This window comes from Ricinus communis, chromosome 6, assembly GCF_019578655.1.
Source record: "Ricinus communis isolate WT05 ecotype wild-type chromosome 6, ASM1957865v1, whole genome shotgun sequence".
NCBI lineage: Eukaryota > Viridiplantae > Streptophyta > Magnoliopsida > Malpighiales > Euphorbiaceae > Ricinus > Ricinus communis.
In genome coordinates, this window is record NC_063261.1 from 22,498,513 (window position 1) to 22,506,157 (window position 7,645).

Consider the following 7,645-nt stretch of genomic DNA (forward strand, 5'->3'; position numbering starts at 1 on the left):
TAATTTAATTTGTATATTTATTTTGTTAATATTAAGGAAGAACTGTGGATTGCATTTGCAGATGGCCTGGGCTTTAGACTAGTGTTTTGATCAAAGCCCGGATAAGAAATCCATAAACTTCAAAGTGGAACATTCACCTTAATATTTGAGAAAATTATACTCTATACCTTTCTTTTAAATAATTACAAAAATATCTTTGATTTTAATTTCTCATATTTTTACTCCTTTCACTTATATTTTCACATTCTTCTCTACACACCACCATTAAACACACCTGCAAATCTCAACTAAATACCCACAAATCTTCATCACTATCCAAAAGTTTCATACCCACATCACGTTGTTCCAACCATTTATCAATTACCTATTTTTTATCTTTGATTTTTTTTAATTAAAAATATTATGGGACTAACATCCACTAGCACGGTTCCAGCACTCTCTGCCACGAATTTCTTTTGTATTTAATCCCTTTTTTATATATATTAAAAATAATTAACAAATTAAAAGATGTTGAGGATTAAAATATTTATTAATATTTGAATAAATTCTTAATAGATAAATATTAAATTATCAAAATATTCTTAAAGGATTATTATTAAATTAAATTAAAACTTTTGGGTATTATATTAGTTGAATGATATTTGTGTGATAATTATATCAATGAGCACTTAACTTTACAATAAGTTTCAATTTGGTCACATATATTTTTATTATTTCATTACAGTCATTTAATTTTAAGCTGGGTAACATGTTAATCACTTATCTAAAATCTAGTGATTCAATTTGCTAGAATAATGATATGTCTAAAGCATTCAATGTTAGATTAACACGTGTTTTAAGAAATTAACAAGTCATTGTCTTATTCATTAAACCATTTAACCAAACTATTAACTTAATCCAAAATCAGACACAAACTTTAGACTCCAAAAATCCTCTAGGATTTGATAATGAATATTGGCTATAGTTTTTTTATGGTCTTCTCATCTTTTATTGTCTTTTCTATTTATTATTACAATAATTTTTTTTTCAACTTAATCAATCAATATTAATTACTTTTTCTATTTTTATCAAGTGAAAATATAAAATAATAATAACAATAAACAAAAAAGAAAGAAAGTGAAAAATAAAAAATTGGAAGTGTGTCCAACCACTAAATTAGTAATATTTTTGCACTTATTTGTATTTAAGCTATCATTTTCTTTATGTTTTTTACATATCATATGTCTATATGAGGATATACAATTAGTTCTTATTTGGTGCAAAAACTTCAATATTAAAAGAGTGCCTAACCACAAAATTAATTAAATTTGAATGTTAATTACAAAAATAACTAATATGTAGAACTTACGGTATATAAGAGTGTTTTCTCTTAGTTGTCTATGACACTAAGCCGTTGAAATTGATTTTTAAAAATTAAAATTTAATGCTTTGCTCAAAACTTTAGAATTAGGGATTTCATTTTATTGCATTAGAGATTTTAAATTGTAGATTTAGGAGAGTTAGACAAGTGACAATTTGTTATCCAACTTAAAATTAAATTACTTTAATGAAACAAAAAGAGTTATATGATCATAATAAAACTTAGTGTAAGTTAAGTGACCATTGACATAATTATTCCGATATATTGTTGATGTTAAAAGAGATATGATTGGTATGGTTGATGTTTAGTTGATGTTTGGTTAATTTTCAGAACTATAAATAATTGTCTTCGGTCATTTTTTTTAAACTGTTTATTTACTATTATTCTCGGTATCAATTTTTTCATTAATAAAATTCTGAGCTTCTATTAATTAATACAAAGTTAGAGAATTCATTAATAAAATTTCCCCTGCTTAGTAATATTAGTATATTTTGAAAATCAATTTCTTTGCTTGTGATTTTCAGGTATGTTTTTATATGCTATTTAACAGCTGAAAACTTCTTGTACGCGTAATAATGTGCCCAAAGATTTATTACTGTATACAAATAAAAGTCTGCAGAGCTGGAGTTGCCATAGTCAATTCTGCAAAATTATAACACAGTCCTGACATTGCTTCTCTAACATTATTATATGACCAACCCGAAACCTTGCCAGAAACTCCCATGATCAAAACTGCCATTCTGTTTTTGTGAATGGTTTGATGGGTCTCTTCATAATTAGTATAGCCTCAATATGATCATCAAATCTCTTACTGAAGCTTGCAATCTTAGATGCTAAAAAGCATATAATGCCATTTTCTTTGTGCGGGATGGAAAAGAAGCAAGAAACAGGAAAGCCAGCTTTGGAACTGCAACACGCATAATTATTTGATGGGGAACATTCTTGAAATTATAGAATTCTTGAATCTTCTTTCCTCTTTTTTTCTTTTTTTCTTTCGAAAAGGAAAGATATTATAAGAGGCACAATGATGTTTGTGTAGGGCTACCCATTTCCCTGGCCAAGAACTTGCTTGCTCCAACAAAATCATAACTTATGCTTCAAGGTTTCTGTTTCTTTTTTTAATATAAATAAAGATGAGATAGTGGAAAGGTAAAGTTAGTCAAATGCAAAATAATGACATAGAAGATATATGTAGATTATGTTTGCACTGAGGAAAATAATCACCAGACAGTACATTTTAAGGGGCAAATTAACCACTTTAATATTTTGGGATATTTTGTGCTGCACTCCAACATCTTTGTCTGGCCCAATCAGTCCCACTCTTCTTCTTCTTCTTCTTCTTCTTCTTCCTTTGTTTTCAAAAAATATGGAAAAAAAAGTAGTAAAGCTTATGTGCTTTTGACAAATTGTTAGTTAGTCTCATTCCAGTGAAGATTAGGGGAGTTAATGATTATATGAAACCCACTCTTGCTTGTTAATTCAATCATTCTTTATCATCAGAAACCAAAAAAGAAAGTTAATAGATTAATTAAGCTATATATAAGTGATAATAGATATTTGTTTCTTCTCCATAGGTCTTTGGATCAAAGAATTCAAGAAATTAGGGCAACCTTTCTATTTTTATTTATTTTAGTAGCAGAATATTAGAGACACACTATTAAAAAAAAATCATTTCGCTGAGTTTAAATCAATATTAGAGACACACTTAAATGCTTATTAATAATATTAAGTGACCAATGATACCATCTCAAACAACCATTTCATACAAAATCTTGAACTGTTAAGTAAGACTTAACAGTAATTTCACTCTTTAATATATATATGGTCAATTATACATAAGGCAGCTCAAAACTTATACCAGGACATAAATAAAACTTTAGCTGATATAGACTAATTAAGAGAACTGATAGTGCCATTTAACTCTAAACTGAAATATTAAATGTTGTCTCAAGGATGCTAAGATTTTCTCGGCCAAGTACTTTCTCCTGCTACTGTGAAAACAATAAGAAAGTGAAACGATAAATAACTTTAATCCAACCCTTCATATTTCCCTTGTGCCTGTAAAAATGAAGTAACTTTCTTAATTTATAACTCTATCTAATTAATGTCTTTATACCATTTTTATCATTAGAATTTCAGCTACTATCATGCATAATCTATAAGAACTTATTTACTTATATATTTATTTATTCTTATTAGAAATTTAATAGGTCAGAAACTATATAATATAAGATATATAATCATCTTTTTGTATTCATCATAGATACGATAGCTCTTAAAACTTTTTCTTCTATGATCAAATTTCTTACTGCCTATAGAGTTTAGTTCACATAACATTCTATGAAATTGGGTTCATTTTAAACCTCTTTATGATCAATTAATCTTGCTAAATAAAAAATACAAAAGGATGCATACATATATAGGGTATAAAAAATTTCAGTAAAGTCCTATTGATTCATGGCAGAAAATGAAAGCCACAAAGAAAAGAAATAAAGAGGGTACAATATAGGATGTTATATATTGAGAATAAATTTGTGAGGCAAGGTCAAGGGAGTTGGGTCCCCAAGCAGAATCATCCAATACCTGGAAGACTTGTAGAAGCCAAAATCATGTCTAGGGTTTTTCTTTTGTCAATTTTTCTTGTATCCAAGACAAAACCTTGTAGTGTAAGAAGGAGACATTTTGGAGTACATTTGAAGACATTTTGTTCACTCGACTGTCCAGAAGAAAAATTCTAATTACTTCTGATCCCTACGACCCTACCTTCTTGTACCCATTTCAACTTCCATTCATTTCATTCAAGAATTACATACTCTTTTACTGTTTATAGTTAAAATTTCATAATTGCTTGGCCTACTATATGCATCATTAACTTTCAGAAAACATCTCAGAAATTTTGTATAAGAAAATCTGAAGAACAGTTTCTTTGTTGGAAGTAGATAAAGCATTATGACTCTATAAGAATGTGTCAACCATTTCTTTATCAGAATGGAATTATTAATATTTCCAAAATTTTACATTCTATTTTGCTCTAAAATATATCTATCTTTAATCAGTAATGAAATATTGAATTCCTAAGGTTTAGAAAAAAGAAAAAGAAAAAAAGAGAGTAGAAAGTCAAGAGCATAAAGGAGCGCGCGTGCACACACACACACACACACACATATATATATATATATATATATATATATATATATATATATATATATATATATATATACACCATATAATCCATATATTTATATTTATGCTCTTAAACTTGTATCAATTAGTCAGTTTAACATTTAACTTTTGATTTAACCTGATAGACACCTAATATTTACTTTTTTAATATCTAAACACTTTTATTCATTTTAGCCTAATAAACACTTGAATTTTTTTGTAATATTTAAATACCTTTATATAATATATGTGAACGTATTGAATGAAGATATATGTCAAAGAAAATTAAAATATCACAAAAAAATAAATTTAAGTGCCTATTAAATAAAAATAAAAATTAAAGTATTAAACTAACTCAATAACTAAAATTTAAAGACATAAATATCTATTTTAACTTATATACTATATAAAAAGTTTCACACTGGATAAGGTCACAGAATGCATTTTGCTGACTGAACTAAAAAAGTATTTAAAAGTAATAAAGATTATAATTGTTTTATGGTCAAAAAGACAAGTCGAACTGAAGTGAAAGTTTAAGAGGATAAATATGCATCTGGACTAAAATAAAATAACAAATTGAATTTCATGGCATGACATGGTGGTCACACCCATACCCAACTATGAATCTTATTACATATTAATATAATCAATTTCATGTAATATAAATTTTAGGGAAAAGAAAGTAACCTGTATTGGATGTATTGACCAGATAGATATAGATGCAACATATCATGCTAAATATAAAATGATCTAACTCAAATGGATGAATGCCACAATTGATCTATACATTGAATGTGTAATTACACTAGAGGAGAGAACCCCCATTTTCATGCCTTACTGATATGCAGTTCCTAAATTAATTAAGGATGTGCCCTTTAATTGTTGAATAAGAAATGCACTGATATTGGTGGAGTGACTGATAAAAATAGGATGTATCAATGCTTAAAGGTTGTGGCCATGTGAAAAAAGATTGCTAGAATGTTGGGGGTCATGTGCTAGCTATTGGATATTGCTTTTAAGAAAAAAATTATTAGAAAATTAGGGCAATGTTCTTAAAGGACTCTTTTATTTTCTAAGGCCTCTCATCACATGTGGATGATTCCTTTGCCTTTGGGACACTCAATAAGAGGCCCAAAGAAGAAAATAAAAATATAACAGAAAAAGAAAAAGAAATTAAGTCCTTTTACTATGATCTTTCACTACCTTGGATTCTAATTAAAGTCCTCAATACCATGTGACTTGGACACTTGAGCCAGGGCTGCCTCAAACATTTGGCCATGCTACCTCTGTTGTGCTATGATGACCTTTTTAATAACCCAACTTTCATTTATAACTTTTTAGAGATGGCTCAGGCAAAGCAGAAAGCAAACATCAAGCAAGAAAACTATAAGAACTTTCACATTTTTCTGCACTTACATGTACATTGTTCAAGTAATTTTCTATGAAGTTTAAAAATAAAAAAAAAAAGTTTACCTTTTAAAAAGGTGAAATGAAATCACATTGTTGGAAGTATGTAATGATCAAAATTACCAGAAATAGGGTAAACTGTAATCAAATAAAAATTCTTACTCAAGCTAGTCAAAAAAATTTATTTGGATAGCTTGTTAATGATGATTCAATACAAAGAAAATTACCCAAAAGTCCTTTTTACAAAGGATAGCACATAGTATATATGTACTTTGTAATTAAGATATAAAAAGACATTCTTTAGCCTTCACTATAAAATAATCAAAGCTTTAATTGCTTGATTTGCATGTTACATTGAAAATGACTAAGATGTTAAATGCAAATTTAGGATGTGTGAGTAGAAGGGTGGATATGTGTATTGTAGGTGTGTGAAATAAGTGCCCAAGAAGAGCCTCCACCAGAGATTAAAATATCACTTCCACCACCTATATGATAGCTGCTTGAAATTAACAGATATAGAATTTTATACACAAACAAGGTCTTTCTTTTCTTTTTTCTTTTTTTCTGAAAGAAAGAATAAAAGGTCAGCCTAAGCCTAAAGATCCTATAGTATACTGTAGTATATAGTATAGAATAGTACTTCCTTAAAAGACATAATTTAATTGTTTTCACATGTTAAGGAATATGTATACATCCTTTGGTTTTCATCTTTAGCTCTTATCTTAAAGTAGATGTATATATTTTGTGTATAAAGAAATAACAAAAATCACACTGATGACAACTGTAATCAATTAAGAAGAAGAAGAAGAAGAAGATGATATACCTGTATTATGAAACTTTTCTTGGAGCTGATCTCTCCAAGTACTAGGGCCAAGTTGCATCCTATAACTAATATCAGATCCAATGATTTTGTATGGGATTTTGGGGTTCCAATCACAATTTTCATTTACATGATAATCTTTTATCTTTTACCAGTTAGGTCATTTATTGAAAACTGAATAAATTATACGAGTTCCTCATATAAATGGACACATTTATAAGGGGAAAAGAAGCTTGCAAATTAATTAGAGGAGAAAGTAATTAGTTATATAATATCTAGTTTAGTATGCATAAACCATAATGAAATTGAGAATTCATGCAAGAAAAGATTAGGAAGCACAAATGAATTAAAGAAACAGCATATATATGGATACTAAAGAAACTTACATGACTTACTGATCTATCACTATTTGCATTGTCTTCTCCTCCATACATAATATTCAGCACTCGCTAGGTTGTTCTCCGGTCACTTTTCTCGACGAACCATCATCAGGGCTGTTGTTGTTGTTGTTGTTGTTGTTGATGGTGGTGGTGCATGAAAAGGAAGAGGGTTTGCACCACCACCATGTAAAAAACACCATGTTTTAGAAGCTACCAAAGGAGGAATCCAAAGGGATAGCATGATCCAAATAAAAGAAAAAATGAAACAGCAAACAAGCAAGAAATTACATAAGAAGAGATTATTCTTAATTTTTCTGAGGATCAATGCGATCCCTTTGGATGTCTCCTCAAGTTGCAGTAGTAGTAGTAGTAGAAGACCCAACAGACCACAATCCATAAAAACTTATCTCTCTCTCTCTTCCTCCATCTCCTCTTTACTATAGAGAGGAAAGTGAGTCTGAGAGAAGAGAGAGATAGAGCTCTTAAATATAAAAGAGAGACTATAAGTGCTCTATG

At 28.8% G+C, this 7,645-nt stretch overlaps 1 long non-coding RNA gene across 2 annotated transcripts; it reads right to left on the reverse strand.

Annotated features, from left to right (window-relative positions):
* Positions 1-3,132: 3,132 nt before the first annotated feature.
* LOC125370479 lies at positions 3,133-7,645 on the reverse strand. 2 transcript variants are annotated; one of them, XR_007216497.1, is made up of 2 exons: positions 7,136-7,645; positions 3,133-3,351 (listed from the first exon to the last, which is right to left on the reverse strand). It is a non-coding gene; the product is annotated as an uncharacterized LOC125370479 (long non-coding RNA). The 2 variants fall into 2 exon arrangements; XR_007216498.1 differs by having other exon boundaries at positions 3,133-3,418.